We start from the raw sequence: 10,280 nt of genomic DNA, 5'->3' as shown, positions 1-10,280 counted from the left end.
ACCTTGGAGGATTTGGTCGACGAGGTCGTCCTCTCCAAGGGGCTTCCCAGCGGCGGCGAGCTCATCGGCGATGCCCTTCATCTTGGTGAAGTATGCTACAGCCGAGAGGTCTCCCTTGCGCGTGTTACCCAGGGCGGAGCGGAGCTGGATGGTACGCGCCCTGGACTGCGACGAAAAACTCTGGAGCAGCGCTTGCCAGATGCTAACAGAGGTAGTGTGGTTGGAGACTTGCATGAGAATGTCGCGAGAAAGAGAGGCAATCAGGAACGTGAGCACCTGTTGATCCTGCGTGACCCAGATGGCGTACTCCGGGTTTGGCGTGGTGATGATCTCCTTCTTCCCTTCCCCGAGATCCTTCTCAGAGACGAGGGTGGCGTCCAGCTCCTTGATGGAGCCGTCGAGATAGCCCATCATCCCTGCCGCTTTGATATGCGGCAGGACTTGCGCCTTCCATACCAGGAAATTCTCCCTGGTGAGCTTTTCGTTGATGGTGTGGCCAAGCGATGCGAGGGAAGGGGAGGCCATGGCAACAGAGAAGGAGGAGGAGGATGACATAACTAGATGCGTTGGAAGAGAGAGGCTCTGTATACCATGTAGAAAGATGAGGCTGAAGCGTATACAATGAGCAGGGACGCGTGCGTGTTAATATAGGCGAGGTGCCGCGGGATATACAGGTTGTTAGGCTGTGGATTGATCTTCAAGACACAATCTAGATAAGATGCAATCTCAACAGCCCAATCTATTGTTATAACAACTATACGCACGCCAGCAACTACACGCACGCCATACACATATACGATTTATAGTTATACCGTACGTACAATGTTTAACAACGGAGGCCTTCTCCCGCGTCGAGGCCTCCTTACACGCCGTCAAGCTGGCCCAGGAGCACCACCTCCCGCGCTGCATCGACCACCTCGTCAAGATCGCCCGCGCGCCCCTGGGCCACGGTCCACGCGGCGGCCGCCGCCGCCATGGCCGGAAGACCGCCCCTCCAGAAGTCACCGGGATGGACGAGGCGGCCTTCGGCAGCATGGACGAGGCGCGCACCTACCTCGACCGCGCGTGCACGCTCGCGAGCCTCGCCGTCCAGCACATCGACCTCGCCGTCGCCGCCATCTCCCGCTTCCTCGACCCGGAGGATGTCGCCGACACAGCCGCCTTCGCCAACCAAGTGGCCATCATCAATTAGGTGCGTATACTGCTAGATGATCACCTTGGATGCAGCAGACGTAATCGACGCAAGGAGTAACTCCACCAAAGTAGCTATTTTTCTTCACCTCATCGAGGAAGTAAAGTGACGAAGGGGGTGGGATCCCTTGCATTATCCATTGAAGCTCACCTTGATTTCAGTTCAATTTAGTTATATATGTTCTTCACTCTGGGTAACGCGATGCGCGCGATGCCGGCCGTATCTGAATCTTACGGCGATCGGACGAGACAGGTTAAGATGGGATATTTTGGAGATGTGGTGCTGTGTTTTGGTTAATTGATCATGTCTTTTTTTGTTTGCTGTGTCTTGTCCGGTGTGATACTTGGCTACTGGTGTTTATTCATGTTTGTGCTTTGCGAATTTGTTCATGTTTTGCATTGCATATTTGCATGACAGTAGTCTGGTTGGGTTCTGATGATAGAGAGACACCATGAGCATTACCAAGTTTTTTCCCTTGTCATATGCAAGCACTTTGAATAGGGAATAAGGATTTTGTTGGCTCGGAAACAAACGTGTTCTATGTGGAGCACGAGGGGAGCAGTCCTTGGATTATGCTTTAGTCCAAGGCAAAATCAATCAATGTGACAAGTGCCAAACTGAAGAAAACTGTAGGATCATTCATCAGTTTGGCTGCAGTTTTCAAAGCTTATATATAAGCCACAACTGACATTCGCCAATGCACATAGTTTCTCGATATATGTCAGGTTGAAGATAATCCAATTCTATGCCATTTAGTTCAGAATTCAGATAGTACACTGATGATAAAGAGATTCAGAGTCATATCGCATCTACTCCCCTTGACATTGATCTGCGACTTTGGTGGAGCAAAACATCATTCTCGGTTCAGATTATGACTGCTCCACCTGGACTGAACTAATAAACACCCCACCTTGACTGAACTGATACAAGCAAAACAGAGTCCGGCTCTTGCTGGAATTTGCCTGGACTGAACTGCATCTTGAATAGGGGAGTATGGATTTTGTTGGCTCACAAACAAACGTGTTCTGTGTGGAGCAGTCCTTGGATTACGCTGTAGTCCTTCTGAATAATTATTTACAGAGTAAGCATTGCTTTACATCAAAATTGTGTCATATAGCAACATCAGTGTGACAAGAGTCGTACTGCAGGAAACTGAACAATCATTCATCAGTTTGGCTGCAACTTCCAAACCTTACATATAAGCCACAACTGGCATTCATCAATTCACATATAGTTTCTTGATATATGTCAGGCTGATGATAATCCAATTCTATGTGATTCAGATCAGACAGTAATGACCGATGATAAAGAGATTCAGAATCATACTATTACATCTGCTCCCCTTGACATTGATCTGCCAATGCGACTTGGGTAGAGCGATACACCGTACAGGACAGCACCGAGGATCTGCCATAACACACAGGAGCAGAAGAGCATTCACAATCTATTTTTCATGGCAACAGACAAATATGCAACGACTTGATCCGGCCATCTTGTGGTAGACGATGGCGCGATCTCCCTCCTGCATTTTGCCCGCTATGTGTTCATCACGCACCTCCGCTCCATCGGTGTTTCGCTTGGTGGATGAGGACCTCGAGGATGCATCTTGTTTATTGTTAGATTGCTTGTCTTGTTTGTTTTCTTGTAAGCTGACCCTTTAGCATCATGTACCATGTTTCTTTCGCAGTTTCCTGTTTATCAGGGTGTCATTGATTTAACGCCGAGCATGTAAACCGTGTCAATAACGAGAAATTGAAGTGTAAATCTGGATGGTTTGAAGTGGAGAGTAGGCCTTTTTTCTATAATGTGCAACGACAACCATAAATGGACGGAGCAGATCATCACTCGCAGTTCAGATTTGACTGCTTCTGGTTATGTTAACATATCACCCAACCTGGACTGAACGTAGTAATATTACCGCCAGGATTTGGATGCATATTACTATGAAGCATATACATTACAACGTGGAAGGCTGGAAGCACAAATGGTTAAGAAGCATGAACATCATGGTGCAGTTACATAGTACTCCTACATAATAGTAACCGGAAGTCTGGACGCATGGATATTTCAAAAAGAATCCTAAAAGATATTGCTACCAAGATTGGGAAACACATGTGCGTGATGTACAAAGCGAATCCAGATATGTAAGTTGAAGATTCAGTCATACACACTGGTAGAAAAAGGGCCTATAGTCCCGGTTCGTAAGGGCCTTTAGTCTCGGTTCCGGAACCGGGACTAAAGTGTCGGTACTAATACCTCCCCCCTTTAGTCCCGGTTCAATCCAGAACCGGGACTAAAGGCCCTCCACGTGGGCAGTGCGCAGAGCCCAGTCAGGAGACCCTTTGGTCCCGGTTGGTGGCACCAACCGGGACCAATAGGCATCCACGCGTCAGCACTTCTGTGGCTGGGGTTTTTGTTTTTTTTTGAAAGGGGGGAGGGGAGGTTGGGGGTTTTGAGGGGTTAATTTAGGTGTTTCATATATTGTGTTAGCTAGTTATAATTAATAAAGAGAAGTGTCCTCTGTTATGTCCGTGCTTGGTCGACGCTACGTACTATACATACGTATAGAGAGGACTAGACACGCTAGCTAGCTAGTAAGCAAATGAAGGAAACAGAAGATCGTCATGAACATATATGCATACAGAGAGAAGTGATATCGACCACCTCTCCATCTACGAGAGATTGGTCGAACAACAAGTTCTCGTATATCTATCTGACACTACCGGCTACATATATACAATAATTATCTCTTACAAATATAATCATACGGACTCAGGGTCCACATAGAATTCTCCGTCTTCAGGGACCACGTGGTCAAGAAAGAATGCCACCAATTCCTCTTGAATTGCTCGCATGCGAGCTGGTGCTAGGAGTTCATCCCGCTTCCGAAACATCTAATTTGAAAAAGGGGGTCAATACATATATATATATAAATGAATGAAACTCAACACAAATGATGGTAATAAAATAAAATTGTGAATGTTGTTATTTACGTACTTCATATTGTTCGTTAGAGTACCCGCCCCGCTCACAGGTCGTGTGGCGGATGGACTCGCAGATGTAGTATCCACAGAAATCATTCCCTTGTTCCTGCCACAACCACTTTACAGGAAATAGAGGTCAATCAAATTGATAAGCAAGAATGCTAAATGGTATTGATGAAACTAGCGCTTGAATCACTAGGAGATGCGCGGAACATGCTACTATAGTACTTACTTTCGGGTGTCTAAATTCCAGCTCCTTCGGCAGTCCCGGAACTGTTTTGGTGAATTTTCTCCAAACCCTGCCGGACAAAGAAAACAATTACTTGATATCAGGAAATGAATAAAGTTGCTGATATGGTGGATAATGATCGATTTAACTTACTTCTTAAGGATTTCAGTCATGTCCGCATACTCCTTGGGATCTTTTCGTTTAGAGTCCAAGACGGTTACTACTCCCTGCTCAAGCTTAATCTCTAGGAGAATATAGTGGAAACTGCACACACATGCATAACTCATGAATTACATTAGTATAACCTTGACTAATATATAAGGGAAATCGAATACGCACAAGACAGTAACACTCACCTGAAGTTGTAAGGAAAGAGTATTATATCTTTGTTTTGATTTATTATGAACGATCGTAGCAAGTTGGCCTCGGTAGCTGCGGCATGAAGTTTAACCTGAGTTGCGTCTATGAGATATGTGTTAATGAACCCAATATCACCGACTTGTCTTTTCTTCAATTCAGCGATCTTCAATCTGCATAATATAGTGAGGATGATTATAAATACATGCAATGAAAGAGCTAAGCTATATAGAGAAACTTAATGACAGAAGTAGTACTACTTACAGACAGTAGCAGGCGACCGTTGTTTTATCGAGGGCCAATTGATTGAAAAACTGATAGAACTCCTCAAATGGAACAGGCAACAGATCAATTCCAACGAGGTCATGCTCCTTTTTAACTTTCACATACAAAGTAATCCTCCCCCCAGAGTCTCTGCAGATTTTCAAGTACCAATCATGCAATCTTCGCATCATCATTGATAGAGATCTTTCATCTTTGACGAGAGGCTTCCCGTACTCGTATCTTTGTATCTGCACGTCCATGGGTTCATAATGTACTTCGTCGGGCAGGTAATCTGCAAGATTGCTATAACCGGGCACCATCCTCGGATCATTAGCGACGTTGTGGCTAGGCACCTTGAGCGGGGGGCACGATTGCTTCGCTTGTTCGCCGAGCTGGGCAATTTGTTTCCCAGCTCGTCGTTCTTTCAGCCTTTGATCACTGACAGTACTTCCCGACCGCTCCGCTTCGGCAAATTCCTTTCCAATAATGCGGTCATAGTTTCCTTTCGGCGGATTAGACTTCGGTGGTTTTGTCAGGGCAGCCAGAGTGCGCTTCACTTTCACCCGATCTACCTTCTCCTCCGGAGGTGGATGTTTCTTTGCTTTCACCCCTTCAAAGAAGTTCTTCACTTCTTCTCGCGCGATCTCGGCGTTCTCCTCCAGGGTCCTCTCATATGGTAACTTCTCTGGAGTCTTCAGAGAAGGACCGGATCTGTATGTCCTCCCGCCTCTGGTTGTACTGCTAGACGCCGACCGAGCAGACGGAGCGGTTGTCTTCTTTACTTTCTTAAGAGGCGGAGGAGAAGGACTACGACGCGCCGGAACAGCTGGAGCGGCGGCAGGTCTCTTCCGCCCTTGCTGATGAGGCGGAGAAGGAGGAGGCTGGCTGCTCGGGCGCGTCGGCGTAGGCGGAGAAGGAGGCGGAGTGCCGCCATGCGCCAGAGAAGGAGCCGGCCGAGGGCCCTGATCGTCACTCGCCGGAGGAGGAGGCGGTGGAGGCGGAGTGCCCTGACTCGCCGGAGGAGGAGGAGGAGGCGGTGGCGTCCAGTTCGGAAGGTTGATGAGCTCCTTCCGCCATAGGCATGGAGTCTTCAGAGCAGACCCCAGCCGAGTCTCCCCTTCACCGGTAGGGTGGTCAAGCTGGAGGTCCTCAAATCCCTCCGTTATCTCATCCACCATCACCCTAGCATATCCTTCTGGAATCGGCCGGCAGTGAAAAGTTGCACCGGGTTCAGTAGGATAAACAGAGCTAACATCTGCCTTGACCTTCAAATTCATCCATTGCGTCATAAGGTGGCAATTTTGAGACTCCGTTATAGCATCCACGGGATAGCTGGCAGGAGCCGTCAAGGCATGCTCCAGCTGAAGCAGCTCGGTGGAAGCCACGCTGCTTCTGCGCTGAGATGGCGGGGTAGCTTCGGGGGAGGCTTCGGCAGTACGTTTGCTGCGATTTGCTTCTCATTCCTCTATCGCGTCTACCCTTGCTTGCAGCGCCTGTATTTGGGTCTGCTGCACTTTTTTCCTCCTCTCATGGGATTTGTAATCGCCTGCGTCCGGAAACCCAACCTTCCACGGAATGGAGCCTGGCGTGCCTCGTGTCCGTCCAGGGTGCTCAGGATTCCCGAGGGCCATTGTGAGCTCGTCGTTCTCTCTGTCTGGAAAGAACGTCCCTTCCTACGCTGCTTCGATATACTACTTAAGCTTACTGACTGGTATGCCCATTTGATCGTTCGTCCAAATGCACTTCCCTGTTACAGGGTCCAGTGTTCCGCCAGCCCCGAAGAACCAAGTCCGGCAACGGTCCGGCCAGTTAATTTTCTCTGGTTCGATCCCTTTATGAACCAGATCATTCTCAGTCTTGGACCACTTAGGCCGGGCTACGAGGTAGCCACCTGACCCCGTGCTATGGTGAAGCTTCTTCTTCGCAGCATTTTGCTTGTTTGTCGCCGACATCTTCTTACTCTTTTCTGATGTCTTGTGGGCCACAAATGCGGGCCAGTGATCTCTGATCTTCTCATATCTGCCCTTGAATTCTGGTGTCTCATTATTTTCAACAAACTTATTCAGCTCTTTCTTCCACCTCCTGAATAGTTCTGCCATCCTCTTTAGAGCAAAAGACTTGATTAATTTCTCTTTAACTGGGTTCTCTGGATTATCCTCAGGCGTTTGACTTCAGCTCAGTTCAAAGATCATTTTTCTGCATATCATTGACATAAGACACCTCAGGGTCTTCTGTAGCCTGCTTAAACCATTGCTGGATGCTTATCGGGATCTTGTCCCTAACCAGAACCCCGCACTGAGCAACAAATGCGCTCTTTGTCCGAAGGGGTTCAATAGGTTGGCCGTCGGGCGCGATTGCTATGATCTCAAACTTTTCATCCGAGCTCAACTTTTTCTTCGGGCCTCGTCTCTTTACTGAAGTTATGCTCGATCCGGAGGGCTAGAAAAAAGAACAAAGACTTAATTAATATGTGTACATACCAAAACAATGAATGCATCAATCAGCTAGTCAGCATAGGCTTAACTAATATATATACCTGGCCGGACTCGGTTCGGTCACCGGAGCCGTCATCACGGTCTCCTTCTTGCACCGGCATTGGGTCACCGGAGCCGTCCTCATGTTCTTCTTCTTGCACCGGCATTGGGTCACCGTAGCCAGCTTGTTCACCCTCTCCTTCCAGACCATCGGTTTCGTTGAGAAACAACGAGATGGCATCACTTCCTTCTGCGATTATGTCCCTCAACAACGCTTCTTTTGTTGCTTCGTCTAGGGCGGTGTCCATAGTTTCTACAAATATTTACAACATGGCAATTATTATTCAAACATGACAGATGGATATATTAGTGCCAAACGTAGAACTAGCTACCTAATCATACTAAGCTATCGGGAGGGGTAATATATCGACAACGACGACACTACATCTATGTCCCTCGACGACCCTCGTTCCCGATAAAAAAAAGAGGAAGAAGAAGAAAAAAAAGAGGAGAAGAAAGAATAGAGGAGAAGATCTCCTCTATTATTTCTTCTCCTCTTTTTTTTCTTCTTCCTCTTCTTTTTGTATCCTCTTCTTCCTCTCATGTTCGATAGGATCGCTGAGGGGTCGGGAGGTTGCCTAGTGTCAAGGGATTCAACAAAACCATGTCTTCATCATTAGGCGAAAGTAACATGTGCATGATGGCACGAAGCTTTTCAAAGTTGTTCTGGAACGGAGTCCCAGATAGGATAATTCACTTTTTGGTACAAAGTTCAGCAAGAGCCTTCCGAATATCGCTATTTGGAAGGCCTTTGCTGAATTCGTACCAAAAGGCGGATTATTCTATCCGGGACTCCATTCCAGAACAACTTTGCAGAACTTCGTACCAACATGCCCTGGTTACTTCTGGCTAATGATGAAGGCATGGATTTCTTCAATACTTTGACACTAGGAAACCTCTCTCTACTTCCGGCTAATAAGAAGAAGAAGAAGAAGAAGAAGAAGAAGAAAAGAAGAAAAAAAAGAGGAGAAGAAGAAAGGAATAGTGGAGAAGAAGAGAAAATAGAATATATTCTATTTTCTCTTCTTCTCCACTATTCCTTTCTTGTTCTCCTCTTCTTTTTCTTCTTTTTTCTTCTTCTTATTTATTTCTCCTCTTCTTTTCGGTAGAGGAAACCCTAAATAGCTAGCAAGTATCGTGGGTGTGAGATACATGTGGCCTTCGGTGTCGGACACTACATCCACGTCCCACAAGTGACGTGGGCGTCGAAGCCCGCGCCACTTGTGGGATGTGGGTGTACTGTCCGACACCGACGGTACATGTATCTCACACCGACGATACTTTCTATTCAGGGCTTCTCCTCTACCGCTCCTCGACCTCTCGACGACCCTCGTTCCCGATAAAATAAAGAGGAAGAAGAAAAAGAAAAAAGAAGAGAAGAAATAATAGAGGAGAAGACTTCCTCTTCTTCCTCTCCTCTTCTTCTCCCTCTTCTTCCCCTTCTTCCTCGCCTCTCTCATGAATGTCCGGCGTTCTCGACCCCCCACGTGTCGAAGAAAAAAAAGAAGAAAAAAAAAGAGGAGAAGAAGAAAGGAATAGAGGAGAAAAGAGAAAATAGAATATATATTCTATTTTTCTCTTCTTCTCCTCTATTCCTTTCTTCTTCTCCTCTTCTTTTTCTTCTTTTTTCTTCTTCTTATTTATTTCTCCTCTTCTTTTCGGTAGAGGAAACCCTAAATAGCTAGCAAGTATCGTGGGTGTGAGATACATGTGGCCTTTGGTGTCGGACACTACATCCACGTCCCACAAGTGACGTGGGCGTCGAAGCCCGCGCCACTTGTGGGATGTGGGTGTAGTGTCTGACACCGACGGTACATGTATCTCACACCGACGATACTTTCTATTTAGGGTTTCTCCTCTACCGCTCCTCGACCTCTCGACGACCCTCGTTCCCGATAAAATAAAGAGGAAGAAGAAGAAGAAAAAAGAAGAGAAGAAAGAATAGAGGAGAAGACTTCCTCTTCTTCCTCTCCTCTTCTTATCCCTCTTCTTCCCCTTCTTCCTCGCCTCTCTCATGAATGTCCGGCGTTCTCGACCCCCCCCCCCCACCCTCGACCCCTAGGCGACCGTCGACCCCTCCCGATAAAAAAAAGATGAAGAAGAAAAAAAAGAGGAGAAGAAAGAATAGAGTCTATTCTTTCTTCTCCTCTTTTTTTTTCTTCTTCCTCTTCTTTTTTATCCTCTTCTTCCTCTCATGTTCGACGACCCTCGACCCCGATAACATTTTTTCCCCGATAACATTTTTTTCTCCGAGATAGTTAGTGTTCCCGAGTGAACCGGAGGGGGACATTGGTCATATCGGATTCGTCATATTTTCTACGAATGTTCTATATACATACATCCATCGATATCATTCCATACATACATATACATCTACATTATATATGAACAAAAAAATATCAAAATTCATCATACATACATGTACAATATATATGAACAAAAATTATAAACTTTCTCCCCAACTCATACATACATACATACATCTACATCATATCAATATTTTGCAAATTAAGGAGCAGGGAAGGAAGGAAGGGGGGATGATGGGGCGGTAGCTACCTCTCCCGGAGGGATCGGGGAGGAGACGCGGGCGGCCGGCGTCGGGTGCGACGGCGACGAGGACGGGCTCGGGGTCGGCGAGGGCGAGGGCGACGGCGGGGCGCGCTCGGCGGCGGCGGACGGGCTCGGCGGCGCAGGGGGTGCTCGGGGGCGGCGGATGGGCT

This window comes from Triticum urartu, chromosome 5 (genome assembly GCF_003073215.2).
Source record: "Triticum urartu cultivar G1812 chromosome 5, Tu2.1, whole genome shotgun sequence".
Classification (NCBI taxonomy): Eukaryota; Viridiplantae; Streptophyta; class Magnoliopsida; order Poales; family Poaceae; genus Triticum; species Triticum urartu.
The sequence above is the reverse complement of the archived record's forward strand: the minus strand, read 5'-3'. Positions refer to the sequence as shown.